The sequence below is a fragment of the Canis lupus genome, chromosome 7 (assembly GCF_048164855.1).
Source record: "Canis lupus baileyi chromosome 7, mCanLup2.hap1, whole genome shotgun sequence".
In the NCBI taxonomy this organism is placed as follows: Eukaryota; Metazoa; Chordata; class Mammalia; order Carnivora; family Canidae; genus Canis; species Canis lupus.
In genome coordinates this window covers 59,069,291-59,093,877 of record NC_132844.1, presented here as the reverse complement: position 1 = coordinate 59,093,877, position 24,587 = coordinate 59,069,291, and the positions used below count along the sequence as shown (strand labels likewise).

Genomic DNA, 24,587 nt, shown 5'->3' with positions numbered 1-24,587 from the left:
GGATGGATGAATTGGGACAATGGAGCAAAAGGTACATCTTAGTACCAAGGAGAGAGAAAGAGGCAGAAAACAGAGGGAATTCTCACTGGTGTGAGACAGTATATCATTGTGGTCTTGATTTGTATTTCCTTGATAGCAAGTGATGTGGAGCATTTTTTTCATGTGTTTGTTGGCCATGTGCATGTCTTCTTTGGTGAAATTTCTGTTCATGCCTTCTGCCCATTTCATGACTGCATTGTTTCTTGGGTGTTGAGTATGATATGTTCTTTATAGATCTTGGATAATAGCCCTTTAACTGATCTGTCATTTGCAAGTATCTTCTCCCTGTAGGTTGTCCTTTAGTTTTGTTGACTCTTTCTTTTGCTTGCAGAAGCTTTTTAACTTGATTAAGTACCAATAGTTCATTTTTGCTTTTGTTTCCCTTGCTTTCATAGATGTATCTTGCAAGAAGTGTCCAAGTTCAAAAAGGTTGTTGCCTGTGTTCTCCTCTAGGATTTTTTTTTAAAGATTTTATTTATTTATTCATGAGACACACAGGGAGAGAGACAGAGGCAGAGACACAGGCAGAGGGAGAAGCAGGCTCCATGTGGGGAACCCGATGTGGGACTCGATCCCAGGACTCCAGCAGGATCACGCCGTGGGCTGAAGGCAGGCACTAAATGGCTGAGCCACCAAGGATCTCCCTCCTCTAGGATTTTCATGGATTCTTGTCTCACATTTAAATTTTTTTTTAATTTTTATTTATTTATGATAGTCACAGAGAGAGAGAGAGAAAGAGGCAGAGACACAGGCAGAGGGAGAAGCAGGCTCCATGCACTGGGAGCCCGATGTGGGACTTGATCCCGGGTCTCCAGGATCGTGCCCTGGGCCAAAGGCAGGCACCAAACCGCTGTGCCACCGAGGGATCCCCTTGTCTCACATTTAAATCCAAACCATTTTGAATTTATCTTTGTGTATGATGTAAGAGAATGGTCCAGTTTCATTCTTCTGCATGTGGCTGTCCAATTTTCCCAACACCATTTATTGAAGAGACTGTCCTTTTTCCAGTGGATATTCTTTCCTGCTTTGTCAAATATTAGTTGACCATAGAGGTACCACCTCACATCAGTGAGAACTGCTAAAATGAACAAGACAGGAAACAATAAATGTTGGAGAGAATGTGGAAAAGGGGGAACCCTCTTGCACAGTTGGTGAGAATGCTAACTGGTGTGGAGGTTCTTCAAGAAGTTAAAAATAGAGGTACCCTATGACCCAAAGATACTCATGTAGTGAGTGGAGGTACCCTATGACCCAAAGATACTCATGTAGTGAAATGCCAGGACATCTGCACCCCAATGTTCATAACATCATTGTCCACAATAGCCAAACTGGGGAAGGAGCCACAATGTCCCTCGACAGATGAATGGAAAAAGAAGATGTGTGTGTGTGTGTGTGTGTGTGTATATATATATATATATACACACATACACATACATACACATACACACACACATAATGGAATATTACTCAGCCATCAGAAAGGATGTATACCCACCATTTGCTTCAATATGGATGGAACTGGAGGGTATTATGCTGAGTGAAATGAGTCAATTGGAGGAGGACAATCATCATGTGGTTTCACTTATACATGGAATACAATAGTGAAAGGGATTATAAGGGAAAGGAGGGGAACTGAGTGGGAAAAATTAAGAGAGGGAGAGAAACCATGAGAGACTCCTAACTCTGGGAAACAAACAAAGGATTGCAGAAGGGGAGGTGGGTAGGGAGATGGGGTAGCTGGCTGACAGGCACTGAGGAGGGCACTTGATGGGATGAGCACTGAGTGTTGTATGTTGGCAAATTGAATTTAAAAAAATAACAACATATAAGCAATTAATAAGAATTAGCATATATATTACATGTATATAACAATATAAACAACTAATAAAACAATAGGATTTTAGCAAAAAAAAATAAAACAAAAAAAAGAAAACAGGGAATTCACTTTTATTAGGGTAATACTAAAGATTAAAAAATTAAGGCTTCAACTGAGACACAGGAAATAAAGGAAAGTGGAAAGAATATGAAAGATTAGGTAGCAGTTGCATAATATACTGTTTTAATAAAGGAATTCATCATTACAGAGAAAATTAAGCAATAATTTCATGTTAACTTTCTACCATGTACTCCCAAAAGAAAGCAAAGCATTATTTATTGCTTATAACAACTGGATTACAAGTCACAGACCTGATCTATAAAAAGCTAAATTTATGTACCCACAAGAATGCCAAACTAGAGAAATAAAAATCCAAACATATATTTTTATATTTTTAATTTTTTCTAGATAAAGCAATTTCTAAATAGAGATTATAGGAAAGTCTAATTTTTGACAACTGTTCTCTTCCCAACAAGCACACATACATTCATTGCCTTTACCCTCCCCCAGACACTATAAGGTGAATACTATTATCCCTATTTTACATATGAGGAAATCACATGTAATGTGATTACATTACACTCTGAGAGGTTAAGTAATGTGCCCAAAGTCACTAGATTTTAGTTATGCTGTACAAATTCTTTTGAAAATGTAAATTTATTCCAGTGCAATTGATAAATTAGCAAATAATATTCTAACTCAAATTTCATATGTGCTCATTTATGAGAGATTTCATCCACAAGAAACAAGATGAATACAAAAACCTGCACCTCGATAAACCAGGAATACATGAAAAGCATACACCATGTGAGGTGTGACTCTCATCCTTTCATCGTAACATCTATTATAATTTTCCGTCAGATTTCAGTAAGCCTCTTTGCATCAATCCACAGAAACTCACAATCTTGCAACACCTTCCATACTCACTTCAGCAAGGGAATAATATATTTTGAAATATAAAGTACCAAATGTATTGCAGTATTTATTTGTTAACCACTTAGCCTTTATGATCTTTTAAAAAAATATGTCACTAACAAGTTTTTGAGTATTATGCTTCCACAAGTCTGTCCTATGGCTTTCATTGTAGATTTTTGCATAGCATGGTGATTTTTTACCAACAAATGCTTGCATTAATACCTGAGCTCACTTGTGGAATAATATCCAAGTTTCCTCATTTCAGAGCCTGTATAGGTATAGGGTCTCCCCACCTTTAATACGTACTCATCCCAAACTGCATACCATGTGGTTTTTGAACATATTAAACTTCTAGTTCTCTTTCACATGAACTAGTGTGATTATATGTATTAATTCACCCAATTCTTCAGCCTAAAGGCCTTAGAATCAACTCTGACTTTATGTTCCACATCTGATTTTTTAGAAAATCTTGCCAACTACCTTCAAAATATTTCTACAATGTGATCACTTTCCACCATTTCCAACTACTACTGTCCTAATTCACATTGCCATCATCCATAGCAAGCTATTACAGGAGCCTCCAAGAGGATTTTTCTGCTTAAACCTTACACCTTTGTCTCATGAAATGTCTTCCTCTATACAGCAACTAAAGTAAGTATTTTAAATCTAATTATGTCCCTCTCTTAATCTGAGTCCTCCAATTAAAATATACTCATATATTCAAATAAAATCATAACCTCTGATGACAACCTGCAAGTTCTGCTCCTTTGTCCTTAGCTACCATATTCACTGTACTCTTACCAGTCTTTGCATTGTGCCTTGAACGTACCTAATACGTTCCCAACTAAAAGTTTTAACACAATCACTATTCCCTCAGATGGGAAATTCTCACCCCAGATACTGGTATAATTTCACTCAAATCTCTGCTCAAACATAACCTGTCAATTGGCTTTCCTTGGCCACCATATTGAAAATATCAACTTCCATCATATTATATTACTACTAAACCTGTTTTTTCTTCCTAGGACTTTTCACTATCAGACATATTGTGTATTTCTTTCTTTACTGTCTGCCTCTGCCAATAGAATGTAAGCTTCATGAAGACAGAAATTTCCTCTTGTTCACTATTGCACCTCCAGCAGCCTTAGCTCTTAACAGAAACACTAATGAAAAAATAGGAATTAGTAAGGACAACAGACATTAGGCTATATTTCTCATGTTCATTAAATAACTTTCAATAGTATAAAGTACAATGAATACTGAAATAATAAAAAAAAAACTGATGACTAAACCTACATAGAAACTGTATTATTAAATATTAAATGGAAAATGTGCATATTTGTGCTACTAAAGACAGGTCAAAAGTTATTGCTCAACATTCACAAAGTATTATATTGTTTGGGCTGCCAAGTCAATAGTTCCATAATTGAAATAGATCTTAAAAGTTCACTCACCCCATTAGGTTTAGTTTTTCTTACTAATATAAGATGGGGATTTTTCTACAACTCCACCCTGTCTAACCATCTATTTCCATGAATCACCCTCCACCATACAAAATGTACTCATATAATTACTTATAAAAGTAAAAATTATTTATATGGTTCATCTATTTGTTCTTTGTTAACAAAATATGGAAGAGTTTATCTGTCATATGATTTAAATTTCTAGAAAAATTCACTTAGACATCTTCATATTTAGAATCATCTCAGGAAAAGACTGTATTTTGAGAAACAATGAAGAAGGGAGAAAAAAAGAGACTTTAAAGATTATCTAGCCCAGGGACTTAACACTTTTTTTTTAAAAAAGATTTTGTTTATTCATGAGAGACACAGTGAGAGACAGAGACATAGGCAGAGAGAGAAGCAGGCTTCTCACGGGGAGCCCAATGTAGGATTCAATCCCAGGACCCAGAACCATGGTTCCGGGAACCTCAGCCAAAGGCAGATGCTCAACCACTAAGCCACCCAAGGGTCCTTTCTTTTCTTTGTTTAAGCAGCTAGAATTTTGTCCTTAAAATCTTAGGTGAGAACCCAATACATGAAACTTACACTGATCTATTTTAGGCATGGGGTGAGGAGAAAAAACAATGGGTCTACAAAGAAGAGGGATCCTGAGATCTTGATGGTTTATTCCTCTAGGATTTCAATATTCATCCCATTTACTATGACTCTCTCTAGCAAACTCCAAAGAGGAAAGTGTTCCTTCTAGTCAAAGTGGTACTCTTTAATGAGACAAGAGAATGTAGTTTCAAATATGACTATAGGAGCTGACTGTCCTCCATTAATAGTGAAGATGAAATTTAACAAAGTCAACTGCATAAAAGCATTGTGTGCAGTTTATAAAACAAATCCCACTTGCTGAACAAAACCATTTTGGGGGCTGAGAAGTAATTCTTGGTTCCTTATTTACAGAAAAATTAAAAGTGAGGTTTCATTTTGCATTGCTCAAGACAAATTCACCATGGTAATACATCCTAGTGACAAGATATCCCACTATCTCTATGTACATTTGTGCTTGTCAATTATGTCCTGATATGTTCTGTAAAAATAATCACTTTATCTGTAACATGTTTGAAAATGATACCTAATATGTTATCTATTCCTCTTCTAGTTCTAAGAAATCAATTTTAAATGAACATAATCAATGAACCTCATAGCCAGTTTTGCTGATCATATTTTATTATATGAGAGAGTTCTATATGATATGTATCTCTGCCCAAACACAAAACAAAATAAAGTCAAAACCATACTTAGAAATCAAATTATGGTAAATGTTATGTATAAATACATGGGTAAGGGAAAGGGAAATACAAATGATTACAGATTATGTTTAACAGCTTTATCAAGAATTCACTTAAATTTAATGGAGTTATATGGGATTTTTTTTGAGTTATATGGGATTTTAAAAGAAAAAAGTTGTCTTAAATAATCACAAATGATCACAGTAAAGCAAATAATTTTGCTCTTGCCAAGATCTCTGTTTAGACACAGGTCTAATGTTTTCAAGTAAGCTTTTTCCTTTAATGTTTTTGGGCACACACGGCCTTAGGAACATTATCTTTTTTTTTTTTTTTTTAAAGTAAAGGCTTTAGCTGAAGTTTACCATTAATATCTTAAAAGTTGAGGGAAATACTGTTTTTTCAGCACAATTTGGTCGAATTGTGTTACAGGACATATATTAGTAATTCAATAGCATGTCTAAAAGCAAAAGTGCTAAAATCGTTTTAAAATTCTTAAATATTGGGCAGCCCTGGTGGCTCAGCGGTTTAGTGCTGCCTTCAGCCCAGGGTGTGATCCTGGAGACCTGGGATCGAGTCCCATGTCAGGCTCCTTGCATGTAGCCTGCTTTTCCCTCTGCCTGTGTCTCTGCCTCTCTATGTCTCTCATGAATAAATAAATAAAATCTTTAAAAATAAATAAATAAATAAAAATAAAATTCTTAAATATGTATGCTTACATCCTGGACTAGGTATATTTACATCAGAATAATATTGTTAACGATCTGTTCTTCCTGTAATGCAAGCCATGTAAAGACACAAGCGAGGGAGCCTGAGTGGCTCAGTCGGTTAAGCGTTTGCCTTCAGCTCAGCTCATGATCTAAGGATCCTGGGATTGAGCCCCACTTCAGCTACCTGTTCAGCAGGAAGTCTGCTTCTCTCTCTCCCTCTGCTGCTTCTCCTGCTCTCTGTCTCTCTCTGTCAAATAAATAAATAACATCTTTTTTTAAAAAAAGAAAAAAGACACAAATGGAAGCACAAAGCGTTGCAGTATACCTAAAATCCTGAGAGAGATGGAGTCTAACCTGAGGAAGCAGCTCCTTTCCCAACTTATAGCTAATTTCAGAGGAAGAATAATCCTGAAGGTTATTAACACTTTGTGTTTTGCCTTCTTGGTTCAAATGACAGGTAGTTTGATATTGGTATCATTTATTTATTCCAAGATTATTTACTTCACAGCCATTATACATAGCTGTGATTCAGGAATTGTTAGAAACATAGTGAACAACATTGTCTCTGCTTCACAGGGGTCATAATGAGCCACAGTAAAAATGATTTTTAAGTTCTTTTTCTCTGGGTTTGGGCATGTTCCACCTTGCCATTTGCAAATAGACAACTAACATCCAAAGTTATGAGTACTGTGAAGATGACCTTTTCACTACAAGCAAAGTTTCATCTTAAATATGAGACTACTTCACAGCTTATATCATGGAAACTCCTCTTACTATATGTGTGAAGCTATTATTAAAAAAAGAAAAAAGACTGGAGGATGACACTTAGTGAATGACCAATGAGGGAATGATTAAATATTGGAAAAATAAAGAAGGCACATCTGAGAAGGATAGCACACTAAAATAAGTGTGAAACAAATGGAAACTAAACTTACTGGGGTGATAAGAATCTTGACTAAGCTGGAACCGTAAGTTTTCTCATCTATAAAAAAGTGAATGAGAATGTTATTTTTCAATAAATAAAAGCAAAGCAAGTAAATGAAAAGACTGGGGCACTTGGGTGGCTCAGTAGTTGAGCATCTGCCTTTGGCTCAGGTCATGATCCCAGGATCCTGGGATCAAGTCCCACGTCACACTACCTGCAGGGACCCTGCTTCTCCCTGTGCCTATGTATCTGCCTCTCTCTGTGTCTCTCATGAATAAATAAATAAAATCTTAAAAAAATAAGACTAAGGGGCAAGACCGAGATTTCAGGATGACCATGTTAAGGAAATGAACCTCATAGGTTAGGGCAATAGCACTAAGCCTCACTACTGTGAGGCTTAAGGAGCAAAAATTTCTTTCATATATGCATCATAGGCCGTTCTACCTAGAAATCAGCAATTTATATTTTTAAAATACACATTACAGCAAATAATCATCTAGACAGATACAGATACTGATACTGATACAGATACTGTCAAATACAGTAAAAGTTAATGCCAAACACAGCACTTCTGTCTTAAGGAATGTATTTGTACTTGCTTAGCATGACCCACATACACTCTAGGTAAAAATACATGCACACATACAAACAAAAGCAAACAAGCAAAAAGAGAACAAGCAAGTCACAGAATGCCCAATAGATTCCACAGCCAATAATTATGCTATCATGCTACATACATGCACCTTAAAAAAAAAAAAGCTCATTTTGCATACATAACTTGTTTCCCTCAGCATCAGAGACTAGCAAAACCAGAGAAACCCACATCCTAAGCCACAGAATGGAGCCACCTGGTCTCATTCTTATCACAGGATGACAAAATGATTCCAATCCCCTAATGCCATGCAGATATCCTCAGCATTTGTATAGTGTTTTTTAACTAACAAAACTGTTGCATCCTTCCTGAGTTGTAGAATGGTCAAAAGGTTCAATGCAAACATTTCTTCGGATAACCTCTGCTGTCACCACATTTAAAGGCGCAGACTGCATGACTGGCATAAATTTCAAATGCTTTCTTCCTTTTTCTTTCCTTTTTCTGTTCTGCTACTCACATGATTAAATATTATTTCAAAAAGTATCTGGGATCTTTCCTACTAAAAATATTTAAATCAATGCCAGCTTTGCAGTATTCATCTGTCAGTCTAGAGAAAATATGAACACTTTTATAGCACAAGAAACAAGTTTTTTTAATACTCTAATTACATTAGACAGCAATTACAAACAAGTATGAGAAAGAAACCTGTAACATAAAATGTAGGCCTTCTCTTAAAATATATAAAATAGTGTTATTTCACTTTTTATCATAAAGATTTTTGGAATAAATAACTTGAAGGATTATTTATAATATTTTTAGTTAAAAGATATAAGAGTTAATTCTAGGGCTTTTTAATACCACAATTTCTACAATACTAGTGAAAAAGAATGTGAGATTCTGATAATCTAGTTGTCAGGATACATGTGTAGAAAATTTAAAAGACTCCACCACTTATATTGACCTCTATTGGTATGATGAGAGAAAATTAATACGTAAAAGAAATATCACTGTCAATAATTTTCAATGAAAATGCAATTATCTGCAATTAATGTTTCACTGGGAAAAAACAAGCAACAGCATTTTTAAAGTATCACCTTACTCAATTCTAGAAGGCACACTATAAATAACACAAGACAACGTTATCTTTTCTTCACTGAAAGAAGTTAAATGGCTCACGTAAAGTAATGTGGCTTCTGTGGCCAAATTAGGAACTGTTTTCCTTAAAATCTCTATTGACAGAATTTCAAAGAGAAAAATGAGATTTACCAAACAATAATAATCTGCCTAAGTATATGTTATGGATTGAACTGTGTGTCTCCCCAAAAAAGTTAAGTCCTAAACCCCACCACCTCAGAATATGATATTATTTAGAAATAAGGTCATTTTAGATGTAATTAGTTGAGATGAGGACATACTGCAGCAGAGTAAACTCCAAATCCAATCCAATCCAAATCCAATCCAATCCAATCCAATCCAATCCAAACTCCAATCCAGTGTCCTAATTTTTTAAAAAATGACCATGTGATGACACAGAGATATAGGGAGAACGCCATGAAAAGATGGAGGCAGAGATGAAAGGATCCATATAAACCCACCAATCCCAATGACTGCCAGTGATCACCAGAAGATGGAGGAGAAAGATGGAAGAGATTCTTCCTCAGAGCCCTCAGAAGAAACCAATTCTGTTGACACCTTGATTTAGAACCTCTTGCCTTCAGAACTGTGAGACACTATAGTATGTTTTAAGCTACTGGGTTTGTGGTACTTTGTTGCCAGCAACCCTAGAAAACTAATACAGTATAATTATACTTCATGAAACTATAAAAAGTGTTTCATTGTTTATAAAAGAGGGAAATGAGTTTTAAAAACTTAAGGATAAAAAAGATAAGAGCCAGATGACATGGATCCTGGTCCCAGCTCCAGGATCTACTTGCAGATTCTGTTTATTCCTTTCTATAGTTATAAAAACGACTTCTCTCTTGGTAACTTGCAGTTTTTGTGAAGATAGCAAGATTCTTATATACACTACATAGTTATTATATAATTATCATAATGTTGTATATTACTCTTATTCCATGTGGGTATATTATCCCAATTCTTACAAACACACTAAAGATAAGAATTATATTTGTAATCCCCACAGAAACCAAAATAAGGCTGAGGGAAGATTAGACATAAAATAAATATTTGATTTAATTTAAAAATCAATTAAGAGCTTTTGTATATAGCTTATTCAGCAAACTATATATATATATGTATATATATACTTAGTAGGAATCAACTCTTACTATTTTACATTAATACTATACTGATAGACTCATATTGTTTTTGTCTGTTTGTATTGTGTTTTATTGACACTGTAATAACTTTCAAGTTTATTTTGCACACACACACAATGAACAAACACACAAGTGAATTTACCATGAATTAATGAAGTTAAGCTTGAAGTCTCCTCTCTTGTATCAGACCTTGCCATGGCCCTAAAGAGATCTAAGATACATGGCCATATAGTTTTATTTAAAAAATAAACAGAAGTAAAGTATTTTCATTAGTTAAGAAAGCTGTCTTTCCTCCATATGGAAGGATGGACTTTCTTTTATCAGAGTTCCCTCTTGTTGGGTAACTTTGGAGTGACTCTGTTTCATAATCCTGCTAAGAGAAAGACGAGCTGGAGTACCTTTAGTTTGAGGTTCATGTGATAGATTTAGATGTGAACAGTCACTTCCTTGTATGGTTATTGCTAGTTGTCCTGGTATAGGAATGGCTTCCAGAAATATTCCTATTTCCCACTCTACTGCCTTACATGTTTTATGCTATGAGGACACAGAGACAAAGGTCATATCCTGATATAAACACATTGTACAGGTCCTGGCATCAAGAACAGAAAACAGCAACACATACCCTACTGCTACCAGGTACCCTCCTGGTCCCTGCTAGTGAGTAGGGCTCTCTCACTGGAAAAGTGATCACAAGATCAAAGAAATGAGAGAGATGGAAGGGGATCAAATCCAAGAGGTAAGGAATATATATCTCTCAGTTCAATCAAGTATCCATCTTTGTTGCTGCATTCCATGATCAGTAACAGACTGTGTCAAAAAAATCTATGCAATTGTATGGGGGTCCTGCTTCCACATCCTTACCCTCCTACCTTCAATAAAGAACATGCATGACCAAGGTGTCCAGTTCTTTTTAGATGGTCAAGCTAGGAGAGAAAGATGGAAGAGATTCTTCCTGGGAGCCCTCACAAGGAACCAATTCTGTTGACACCTTGATTTAGAACCTCTTGCCTTTAGAACTGTGAGACAATATAGTATGTTTTAAGCTACTGGGTTTGTGGTACTTTGTTGCCAACAACCCTAGGAAACTAATACAGTATAATTACAGCTATTCAAGGATAGCATGCCATCAAATATATTATGCTAGATTTGATCAAGCTCCACTTGTTGGCAATGCAATAGGCCCATTTTCCTATGATGCATGGCAATACTGTATTCAGTGACATTGAATCCACCTGCCATTAGGTGAAAGATTATTAGGCATATTTGAATGCACCAATTCAAATTACGTCTCATGAAGTCACAATTCCAAATTACTTAATCAGCTGCCTAACTGGACATCCAAGGCTCCAAAATCAGGCCCATGAGATATCTGAGATGCAGATCAAAAGTATCCCAGAAAAAGGATCTATTACTGATTGGCAGTTTACCATTATTAAGTTGGCTGGCATCATAGCCTTACCCAGTATCTAAACACCAAACTTTCTTCAAAGAGGAGTGTCATGGAGACTAGCTAGAAACATGATTTTTCCATAACCCAGAATTCATCTACCTAGTTTCTGAACAGCAACACTTCTGCATTTTAAATAGATTGTAAATGTTTAGTTTCTATACATCTCTACCATAAATTTTATAATTTTTTACTACTTTTTAAAGTTCTTATTTATTTATTTTAGAGAGAAAGAACTCATACACTCATGCACAAGGAGACAGAGGGGCAGAGAGAGAGGTAGAGACAGAATTACAATCAGACTTCATGCTGAGGATGGATCCTGAGGTAGGTAAGGGCCTGATCCCACAACCCTGAGATCACAACCTGAGCAAAAATCAAGAGTCAGATGCTCAACTAAGTCACCCAGGTGCCCCAATTTTCAATAATTTTTAAATTAAAGTATTTTAATTCATATTTACTTAGTTTCTCCCTATTATATATTGTTTTGGTTGGTTGGTTTCTCTTGCTCTTGAATTATTTCATTTTCTGTTTCACAAATTTAAGAATAAAATATTAATGCATTTCAGTTCAGTTATGTCAGCAATTTTCAATAATTATTAGTCTCAGCTTTTTTTGAAAGTAGAAATCAGAAGCCACAGTTTAAACACACACACACACACACACACACACACACACACAAAACACACACACACATTCTACCACCACCACCACCACCAAGATCGTCAGTCCAACATCCCCAAAATTAGTTCCAGGTTATTTTAAAAGAAACTGGGTCCAAATGATATTAGCTTATGTTGTAGTCACCAGAGAAATAAAACAGAACTATAAAATATCATTTGAAATGCAGTATCATAAGGGCTATCATAAAGCATGGCATGTACTTCTCAAATAGCTAAAACCAAAATCACCAATAAGGATGCCAATGCGTTTTTCTTAAACAACCACTTAGTAATCTGAGGTATAACTCATTTATTTCTTGTCAATTAAGATACAAACTCACTCACTACATTATTTATTTTGAAAAAACTATTAGTATGAGACAGATCTCCAAACAGAGCAGTTTCTGGAATGTTGAAAGGAATTTTACAAAAAGATAGGTCTATGAAAAGTACTCAAAGGAGTAGCAAAACAGTAAGCCTTTGGAGTAGAAGAGAAAACATTTTAAATGCATGACCAAATGTTTTCTTGAAAATTAGTCTAAAATTAGATGACCAAAAGTATAAGTACTATGTCTACAGTCTAAAGATGTAAAGATTTTCCATAAAAATGAATCACAACATCATAGATTTTGCAAGCATAGCAAAATCTGAAACGAAAAATATTGTTTTAGCTGGTAAAAACATTTTTTATATGTAAGTGAATTATGGTGAGTTTCCTAACTGCCTGAAATGAATACTGAATTGAAAAAAAAAAAAAACTGTAAAATTTGTATGTTTAAATGAGAAGAGTAGAATAAGAAAGCACAATGAGAAAAATTAATGAGTATGTTAAAACTCCTCATAGAAGCAAAGGAAGTATAATTTGTAAGAGAACAACACTTCTGTTATACAAGGAAAACTCTGCATACCCCAAAGTTCTATTCTAGGTCTCAAAAGAAGCTCCTTTTATGAAATCTTTTAACCAAGTCCACAAATTTTCCTCTCTCTGAAATAAGGAATTTTTTTTTTTTTTTACGATTTTATTTATTTATTCATAAGAGACAGAGAGAGGCAGAGACACAGGCAGAGGGAGAAGCAGGCTCCATGCATGAAGACTGACGTGGGACTCAATCTCAGTATCCAGGATCAGGCCCGGGATGAAGGCAGCGCTAAACCACTGAGCCACCCGGGCTGCCCAGTAAGGTATTGTTTAACTGACAAATGACAGTGGCCATAAGGAAGCATTACCTGGGGCTGGCTATAAAAGCAACTCTTCAGCCACAGAAAAGGAACTCTATTTAACATGCATCTTATAAGTTCTGGGTTGACTCTTCCTACCTCAGGAGACCTGATCTCTATGCAAGGCAACACTTTTCATAACAAAAGGACAAACACCAGAGAAATCTCAAAGTTATATGAACTCTTATTACTTTCTCCCTCCTCTACAATGAACTATGGGTAGGATACTCCCAAGCTGCATTTCTTAAAGCACACTTGGAAGTACCATCTTTACTAAAAACCACTATTCCTATTTAAAAAAACTCTAATGAAGGCAAGAATTGTAGCTGGCTCCCTTTCTACCCAAAGCTGCTAACTCTCAACACACACACAAAACCTGTTTTGCTTGGTACCTTAATCACAGTTGGCAATCAATAAGCAATTAATGAAGACCTATTAACACTATCAAACTCTTAGGGTTTTTTTTTTTTTTTTCAGTATGACACAAGGAGACACTTTATTTTATATTACTTTATTCCAGCACTATTTCTAAAAAAATTAATTCAAATATCTTTATCCCTCAATAGGACTATAAGACCAGGAAGGTTAAGGATTATGTCATTTCCTTTGTATGCCAGATAGTCCCTTAAATATAGCACGTACTGAATATAGATTAGATTGACTGATTTTTATTTTTATGAGTATAGTCGACATACAATGTTACATTTCAAGTATAACAACCACAATATCTCATGAAAATATATATACAAATGCATGTAACTCTTCAGAACATATTTAAAAAAAAACATAAAACTGACAAACAGAATGCCATAGTTTGCTTTTAATGGACATAGATACTTTTCATTTTCTCAACACTACAAAACTAAGCAGAATCTTGTTCTACAGATTCCGCCAAAGTAACTCCATATTATGACTTGCCTATAATTTAGTGAAACCCACTTTTTAAAAAAAAAGAAACATTATATCAGAATAAAAGACAATTCAATGAAATAAATGGTTATAGAACTACCTATTATAAAGCCCTGTGTTAGACGCTGAGGATGTAAAGATGAGTTAAGATGTGTTTCATAACCTAAAGGAGTTCACAAACTACCTGAGGATCTGAGGACTTGCCCAGGTAGTTCAAAGGACAAGTGTAGCAACAGACTCCAACTCCAGTCCCTGTGTGTTCATTCTCTGAGAACCAGGAGACTTGCTCATAGTGGTAAATGATACGTAAATTATTTTTATGAAAAGAATAATGACCTGCTTATAATGATCAAATAAGAGGAAACTGTGGGTAGAAGAGATTTCACTTAACCATAAGATTAACTTGACCACCTAGGTAGTAAAAGGGTAGGGTGTTTTACAAAGACTATCTTCATTCAACATCTTTAGGTTGTAAACTGGCAATTCCTCTCCTGTTTTGATGCTTACCTGAAAGTAGAATGCAGAAGTAAGCAAAGTCTTCTGCTGACCTAGGAAATTATCAAATTATGTTGTGAGATAAAGTGATTATATATCTTAGATAGTGATCAATATAGAACTCCTGAGCACTAGTTCCTGTATTTCCAATCCTTCTAAATGAACTACAGATTTAAGTAGAAACAATAAGCTCTGTGCTGCATTATTAATGATTCAAAGAAATAATGTCCCCAAAACCAAAGCTCAAGTGTATACAATCGATTTCACTCCTAACTGCTGTTATTGGTAATCATCAAAGAACATGCACTAAAATATTCCACCTGACTTAGCATGTGTTATCTAAACCTGGCCATGAATAGAGCCATTTAAAATAAACTTTTATCAGGGAGGGGCAAGATGGTAGAACAATAGGGGTCCTCAATTCATCTGGTTCCATAAACTTACCTAGATAACTTTCAAAACATCCTCAACACCAACAAATTCAAAATGCGATTTAAAGAGAGAACAGCTGGAATGCTACAGAGAGAAAAGTTTTCACTTCTAAGAAGGTAGGAAGGCGAAAAAATTAAAAGAATAAAGTGGGGGAGGGACACCGCGACTACCAGGCCTAAGTGGAGAGACGAAAGCCTCCGGGGCACAAAAGCTTCAGGGGGTATGAATGCCCAGCCCTGGAGAGGCAGGAACTTTAAAAATCCACATCAGAATTTTCCCTAACGGAACAGGGTTTGGCAAGAAAATTGGGCAGAATTGCAGGAGAGGCAGTGAAGCCTCAAGATTCCTGAAGTCACTTAAAGAGGAGGGGCACCCAGGGGAAAGATGACAGAAAACTGTGGTCCGTGGACGCCTGGGTAGCTCAGCGGCTGAGTGTCTGCCTTCAGCTCAGGGCGTGATCCTGGAGTCCTGGGATCGAGTCCCACATCAGGCTCCCCGGAGCCTGTGTCTCTGCCTGCCTCTCTCTCTCTCTCTCTCTCTCTCTCTCTCTCTCTCTCATAAATAAATAAATCTTAAGAGAGAAAAAAAATGGTCCAATATCAATAAAGGGCTGGAGAGCCCTCTGGGACATTTGGGAGAAGCCAGTCAGTTAGGAGGGTTGGCTCTGGAGTGGCCTTTACACTAGAGCCCCGCAACGGAGGAGGTGGCTATACTCCATTCCCACTGGGAGAGGTGGTCCCCAGGAGTGCGGGTCCAGCAGCACAAGGCCCCGGATCCCAGGACACCCAAGTGGACAAAGCCAGCGATCCTCCCTTCCCCCGGGACAGGTGGAAGTGAGGAGGGCACAGGAAAGCAAGAACTCTCTGGCCACTCGGTGCCTTGCAAGCTGTGCAAATCAGTACACCCACGCTGGCCCCCAGTAGCATCTAGGCCAGTGTGGACTGGGAGACTGGTTAGTTACTCGTGGGGAGCTTGACTTCAGAGCTGAAAATCTGGCCCCAACCATTTTTTCTTCCTCTTCATTTCACCTTGTGCCTGGGAGAGGCGGGGCCTCTAGGGAACAAAGGCCCCACAGGATAAACAGCTCATACTGAGTAATACTTTTTGACTTTCATATTTCTATAATTACATGTCTTAGATATATTTTACACTTCTGGATTCCCTTCAACGCGTTCAGTATAATTTTGGTAGATACAAGATATGGGTATTTGTTTTTTGTATTTTAGTTTTTGTTGCCTGGTTTTGTTTTACAATGGTGGAAGTTAGTACCTTCTAACACATGACCAAAATACGCCCAGAACCAGGGGGAACACCGTGGAACACCGGATTGGTTCATTCTGTGGGATTATATTCGCTCTTCCTTCCCACTCTGCCCCCTTCTTTTATCTTGTTTATGTTTTGGTAGTCAATGTTGGGGCTATACAGAAATATTGCTGGTTTATATAAATTTGGGATTGAGTGTCCCCTAACATACAGAACAAAATACACTCAGAACCAAGAGGATCACTGTCATGTAGACCTGTCATGTAGACTACATTCTCTCTCCACTACCACTTCCTCACCACCACCATCCCCCCACCTTTCTTTTTCTTTTATCTGTTTTTGGTTTTTTGGCTTTTTATTTTTACTACTTTGTTCTAAAATTTGTTTTTCACTTTAGTGGTCCTTTTGTTTTATTTTCTTCTGTTCTTTTTCTTTTACTTGCTAGTCACTGACCTCTTCAGAATCATCTAGGGTGTATTTTACTTAGGTCGTGGTTGGTATTTTTGACAGCCTGCTCATAAGACACTCTGCACTGGAACATAATGACTAGAAGGAAGAATTCACCAGAAAAGAAAGAACCGGAACAATACTCTCTGCCACAAATTTACAGAATTTGGATTTAGATACAATGTCAGAAATTCAATTCAGAAGTACAAATATAAAGCTACTGGTGGCTCTGGAAAAAAGTATAAAGGACTCTAGAGACCTTACCACAGAATTGAGATCTAATCAGGCCGAAATTAAAAACAGATTAAATGAGATGCAATTCAAACTGGATGCTCTAGCTGCTGGGGTTAATAAGGTGGAAGAGAGAATGAGTGACAAGAAGACAAGTTGATGGAAAGGAAGGAAGCTGAGGAAAAAAGAGAAAAAGAATTAAGAGCCCACAAGGAAAGGCTTAGGGAAATAAAGGATAGCTTGAGAAGGATGAATATATATCTAATTGGGATTCCAGAGAAGGCTGAGAGAGAAAGAGAGAGGACCACAAAGTATACTTGAATAAATCATAGCAGAGAACTTCCCAAATCTGGGGAAGGAAACAGGCATTCAGATCCAAGAGATGGAGAGGACTCCCCCCAAAATCAATAAGAACCATTACCACCTCGACATTTAATAGTGAAACTTGCAAATTTCAAAGATAAAGAGAAAATTCTTAAAGCAGCTCAAGACAAGAGATTCTTAGCTTATATGGGGAGAAATATCAGATTAACAGCAGACTTCTCCACAGAGACCTGGAAGGCCAGAAAGGGCTGGCATAATATATACAGGGTACTAAATGAGAAGAACATGCAGTCAAAAATACTTTATCCAGCAAGGCTCTCATTCAGAATAGAAGGAGAGATAAAGAGCTTCCAGGATAGGCAAAACTGAAAGAATATGTGACCACCAAACAGGCACTGCAAGAAATATTAAGGGGGACCCTGTAAAAGAAAGAGGGAGCCCAAAGAAACAATCCACAAAAACAGGGACTGAATAGGTAATACAATGACACTAAATTCATATCTTTCAATAGTTACGCTGATCATGAAAGGGCAAAATGATCGCATCAAAAGACTCAGGGTATTGGACTGGTTAAAAAAGCAAGACCCATACATGTACTGTCTACAAGAGACTCATTTTAGACCTATGGACAACTCTAGCCTGAAAATGAAAGGTGGAGAACCACTTACCATTCAAATGGCCCTCAAAAGAAAGCTGGGGTAAGCAATCCTCATATCAGATAAATTAAAGTTTATCGCAAAGACTGTACTAAGAGATGAAGAGGAACACTATATCATACTTAAAGGGTCTATCCAACAAGAAGACCTAACAATCATGAATATTTATGCCCCTCATGTGGGAGCTGTCAAGTATATCAATCAATTAATAACCAAAGTAAAGAGATACTTGGATAATAATACACTACTAAGTAGGAGACTTCAACACGGCACTTTCAGCAAATGACAGATCTTCTAAGCAGAACATCACCAAAGAAATAAGGGCCTGAAATGATACACTAGACCAAATAGATTTCACAGATATTTATAGAGCTTTCCATCCAGATGCAACTGAATACACTTGTGTTCTTCACAAGTGCACATGGAGCTTAGTCCAGAATAGACAACATACTGGGTCACAAATTAGGTCTTAACCTATGCCAAAAGACTGGGATTGTCCCCTGCATATTTTCAGACCACAATGCTTTGAAACTAGAACTCAGCAAGAAGAAATTTTGAAGAAACCCAAACACATGGGGGTTAAAGAGCATCCTACTAAACTATGAATGGGACAACCAGGAAATAATAGAAGAATTAAAAAGATTTATGGAAACTAATGAAAATGAAGATACAACTGTTCAAATTAAAGAATATCCACTCGAAAAAACACAGTCTCTTCAATAAATAGTGCTGGGAAAATTGGACAGCCACATGCAGAAGAATAAAACTAGACTATTCTCACACCATACACAAAGATAAACTCAAAATGGTTGAAAGATCTAAATGTGAGACAGGAATCCACCAAAATCCTAGAGGAGAACACAGGCAACAATCTTTTCCTGCTTGGACACAGTAACTTCTTACAAGGTATATCTATGAAGGCAAGGGAAACAAAAGCAAAAATGAACTCTTGGGGCTTAATCAAGACAAAAAGCTTCTGCACAGCAAACGAAACAGTCAACAAAACTAAAAGATAACCTACAGAATGGGAGAAGATATTTGCAAATGACATATCAGATAAAGGCTAGTATCCAAGATCTATAAAGAATTTATCAAACTCAACACCCAAGAAACAAACAATCCAATCAAGAAATAGGCAGAAGACATGAACAGAAATATCACCGAAGAAGATATACACGTGGCCAACAAGCAATTGAGAAAATGCTCCACCTCACTTGCCATCAGGGAAATACAAATCAAAACCACGAGATACCACCTCACACCAGTGAGAATGGTGAAAATTAAGACAGGAAACAGCAAATGTTGGAAAGGATGTGGAGAAAGGGGAACCCTCTCGTACCGTTGGTGGGAATGTGAACTGGTACAGCCACTCTGGAAAACAGTGTGGAGGTTCTTCAAGAAGTTAAAAATAGAGCTACCCTATGACCCAGCAATTGCACTACTGGGTATTTACCCCAGAGATACTAATGTAGTGAAACGCCAGGACACTGCACCCCAATGTTCATAGCAGCAATGTCTAGAATAGCAAAACTGTGGAAGGAGCCACCATGTCCTTTGACAGATGAACAGATAAAGAAAATGTGGTAGGTATACACACGCATACACACACACACAATGGAATATTACTCAGCCATCAGAAAGGATGTATACCCACCATCTCCTTCGACATGGATGGAACTGAAGGGTATTAAGCATGAAGTAAGTCAGTCAGAGAAGGACAATCATCATATGGTTCCATTCATACATGGAATATAAGAAATAGTGAAAGGGATTATAAGGGAAAGGAGGGGAACTGAATGGGAAAAATTAGAGAGGGAGTCAAACCATGAGAGACTCCTAACTCTGGGAAGAAACAAATGGTTGTAGAAGGGGCAGTGTGGGCAGGGGATGAGGTAGCTAGGTGATGGGCATTAAGGAGGACACTTGATGGGATGAGCACTGGATGTTATACTATATGTTGGCAAATCGAACTTAAAACACATATAAAAAATAACTTTTATCTAATATAGTACATAAGTGTCATGTACATAAAGTGATGATCATAATCAACCACCAATAAGTATGTTAAGGTCCTATGTTTCAAAAAGAAAAAAAAACCCTACTGAATTATAAAAACTATAAAAAGTGAATTATTGGTTATGTCCACTAAGAATGCATTTGGTTCTAAGTAACAGAAAGTTTAACCAACAGTGGCTTAAATATGTGGGGGGTAATTTTTCTCACTTAAAAAGACTGTAGATAGGCGGCTGTTAGAATGTAAAGGTTTAGCTTTTCATCGGGCACAACCAAGGAACATGATCTTTCCTCCTTCACAATGCTGCTTTACATCCTCATGCTTGTCACCTAATAGTCAGAGGACAACTGCCACACTTTCTCATATCAACATTCAAATCAAAGGATGATGGAGCCCTAGTCACTTTGCCTTCAGCAGACTTCTATTTACTTCTCATTAGCTAGAATGCAATTGCCCACCCACCTCTATTATGGAGATTGGAAAAGTAAATATATAATTGATCTTCCTAATCAGGAATTTCATATTTCATGGTAACAATCTGCCTTCTCTAAGAGACTGGTGATTTTAGCTGATTTTTTTCCTTTCTGGCCAGAATAAGGAAAATTAAGATGATGAAAACATTGAGCGCAATAATTACTGAACTTTTGATGAAACATGGCAATAGCTTGATTCAGGTTTTGATTCTGACACTAGCAGTTAAAGTTCACTTCTCACATCATATGAAACTATATCCATGATCACAGTATTAACAACATCTATTGATTTTAGTGTGTAATTAGAGTATTGTTTACTTGTGCTCCTCAAGAAACTATTGCTTTCTAAAGCTTCTGTAATTTATGGTAGGGAACACTTCTTTACAACTGAAATTATTAATAAATCATTAATAAATTATAAATAAATAATAAATTATTATAAATATAATATAAAATAAAAATATAAATAAATAATAAATTATTAATAAATTAACCATTAAATTATTATAAATATAAAATATAAATATAAATAAATAATAAATTATTAATAAATTAACCATCATAATTAGCATAACCTACCTGAAAATTTTCTTAGTCCCGTAACTCTCAAAATGGTACATAAGTACTTCTATCCGGGATGCCTGGGTGGCTCAGCGGTTGGGCGCCTGCCTTCAGTTCAGGTCTGATCCCAGGATACGGGATGGAGTCCCACATCGGGCTCCCTGCGAGGAGCCTGCCTCTTTCTCAGCCTATGTCTCTACCGCTCTTTCTCAGTCTGTCTCTCTCATGAATAAATAAATCTTAAAAAAAAAAAAAAAGTACTTCTATCCTCAAAGATGATAAAAAGCCATAAAAGTAGTGTATTATTAATGGGCATCAGGTTTACTTCATATCATGTTACTTACAAAGAACTGTTTTAAGCCAGATTTAGTGAGATACAATTTCCATACAGTAAAATTCACCCTTTTTGAATGTATTGAGTTTTGACAAATGAATACAGATGTGTAAATATAACCACAATCAGGATAGAGATCCTCTCCATAACTCCCAAATTTCTTTGAGCCCTTTTATTTTTCTAAAGATTTGAGAGGGAGTGTGCATGCATGCAAGTGGAGAAAGGGGCAGAGAGAATGAGAGAATCTCAGTCAGAATCCGCACCGATGGCAGAGCCTGACACAGGCTCAATCCCACACCCCTGAGGTCATGACCTGAGCCAAAATCAAGAGTAAGTCGCTTGACTGAGTCACTCAAGTGCCTCTCTTTGAGCCCTTTATAGACACTCCTGTCCCCCAATTCTGCTGACCATTGATCTGTTCTTTATTCCCAGTTTTCCCTTTTCCAGGATGTTGTCCTAATAATGGAATCCCACACTGTGTATTCTCTCACGGCTGAACTTTGTCACCGGGCATAATGCTTTGATATATTCATGCTGCCATGTGTATCAATAATTTGTAGCTATTTATTACTGGCTAGGATTCCACTGTATACGTGTGCCGTTAGTTGTTTATTCACTTACTATTTGTTGAACATTCAGAGTATCTTCAGTTTTGAGTTACTGTGATAAAGCTGTCATAACCACACACATCTCTCTGCTGCTATGTTATCCACATGTCTTACTCACTTAATGTTCTTTGGGACTCTGTTCTAAATGTCATCTAATCAGAAAGCCATTCTCTGCCTTCTCTATTTGAAATGGCACTTTCCACCACTCTCCAGGCTTCCAACTCCTGTCATTTCTTCAAAGTGCCAGTATTACTTTCATTAACATTACACATTTTACAAGAAAGATATATAGAAATTGTATTAGGGTTATCCTGAGAGACAGTAAGATATATCTACAGAAACAGGGGATCCCTGGATGGCTCAGCAGTTCAGCACCTGCATTTGGCCCCAAGGGGTGGTCCTGGAGACCCGGGATCAAGTCCTGTGTCGGGTTCCCTGCATGGAGCCTGCTTCTCCTTCTGCCTGTGTCTCTGCCTCTCTCTCGCGCACGCACGAATAAATAAATAAATCTTAAATATCTATGGAAACAAAATGAATAGGATATATTTACATGATTTTAGAGTTGAAATCTAGACTAACTCATTCATTTATAGAGGGAGAAAATTAAAGCCAAGATAATGTAATTTGGTTTCATATTAAGTCCATTCCTCTTTTTATTACTCAAATGTGATTTCGAGAAGCAACTATTATGCTACTGTTACATAGCAAACAAAACAATTATTCTAGAAAAATAAAAATTATCCTAAATTATAAATCTTTCTAAATTATGCAGAAATTATGCAGAAAATGGAATTTATACTTAAACTTCTAAAAAGACTCCTTAAAGACTGACTTATTCAATAAATATTGCTCAACCAACAATACTGGCCATGAACCAAATGTAGGTGGCACCTAAATGCTACATTATTCCAAATCAGAACTATTCATAAACATTTATTGGGGCACCTGGGTGGCACAGTTGGTTAAGCATCTGACTTCATTTCAGGTCATGATCTCAGAGTCCTGGGATCAAGCCCACATCAGATTCCACGCTCAGAGTGGGGCTGGCTTATCCCTCTGCCCCTCCTCCCCCTCCTGCTCTCTCTCTCTTAAACATATAAATAAAATCTTTAAAAATGAATAAACACTTAATGAATGCTTATCCTAAAAGAATTATGTCAAACAGTGCTCAAAGGTTAAAAAAAATTACTATGTTCTCTCTGTGTCTTGAAATCACAATTTAATACTGGGACCAGAGTCCTTAAGTATTTCACACAACCACAATCTTACATGTTTGGAACAAGTTAGAAAAGAGGGATTTCCACTGGTACTATAGACATGCAAATTAGACTGTGCTCTAGATAAAGTGGGGGGCTGGCGGAGGGTGGGGGGAGGAACACCACGGGATTTGAGGTAGGAGACCAGAATCTGTTCTGAGCTATGCACAATCTCTGGGCAAATTTTCCTTGAAACAGTAAGATGCTGTTATGTGATACTACTTCATACTTCATTTTACTTCATGAAGCTTCAATGGCTATTCACTATGAATGTTGATGAGCAGCTTTATAAAAACACACCATGCATGGAAGCCAACTCAAAACTATCTAATTAAATGATCCGAGGAAATTTGTGGCCAGGTTCTTCAGACTGTTCTGCTATGGCTCCCTCATCAGTGATCTCAGTGACCTAAGGTTCCTTCTATTAATAATAAGCTCATTCTGTGAAATGTAGTTTTAATATTTTCTAGTCAGAACAACAATATGTTGAAAAATCTCTTTACTTCTTTAATAAAAGAAGACTCATACTAGTATTTCAAGAACTGCAGTCACAGTACATGAGAAGCAACAAAACTCAGTTAAAAGGGGTAAGCTTGGGCAGCCCAGGTGGCTCAGCAGGTTTAGCGGTGCTTTCAGCCCAGGGCCTGATCCTGGAGACCTGGGATGGAGTCCCACATCAGGCTCCCTGCATGAAGCCTGCTTTTCCCTCTGCCTATGTCTCTCTCTCTCTCTCTTTCTCTCTCTCTGTCTGTCTCTCATGAATAAATAAAGAAAATCTTGTAAAAAATAAAAGGGATAAGCTGCCTGCAATAGAATTTATTTTTAATTTACAAAGTTTAAGTCAGTATATAAAGAAGATGCGAAATGCAATGAACAACTTTGAGTCTGGCAACTCAAGAGACCCACAGAATACAACCCGAGGAAGTGGGAATAGGAAGCCAGACCCTGCAGTTTGCTTTCTCACTCCTTTCAACATGGGAAGTTAATAGTAGCTTCACTTTCATTTAGGAAAGGCTATGGTTCGGAAACAACTCTTGGTAGACTTCTAAGTAGGAACTTTACTTTTTTAAAGGAAATGCCAGTAATACTTGTATTAGTTCTGGGAGACATTATTATTGCTCCTGGGATTGATGGAAGAAGAAAACCAGAATTTGCATAAGTAGTCCTATACTGGGTACAAATGT

General features: G+C 36.8%; 1 protein-coding gene across 10 annotated transcripts in view; it reads right to left on the bottom strand.

The window, feature by feature from the left end:
• Positions 1–24,587, bottom strand: part of SUPT3H (SPT3 homolog, SAGA and STAGA complex component) — a 602,245-nt gene that overhangs the window by 389,678 nt on the left and 187,980 nt on the right. The window contains exon 1 of one of the 10 annotated variants that reach the window (XM_072832817.1): positions 6,462–6,519. The exons of the other annotated variants lie outside the window; for them this stretch is intronic. The gene's annotated coding sequence lies outside the window, so the exon portion shown is untranslated. Of the gene's footprint in view, positions 1–6,461; positions 6,520–24,587 lie in introns of those variants that run through there. 10 annotated transcript variants of the gene reach the window in all.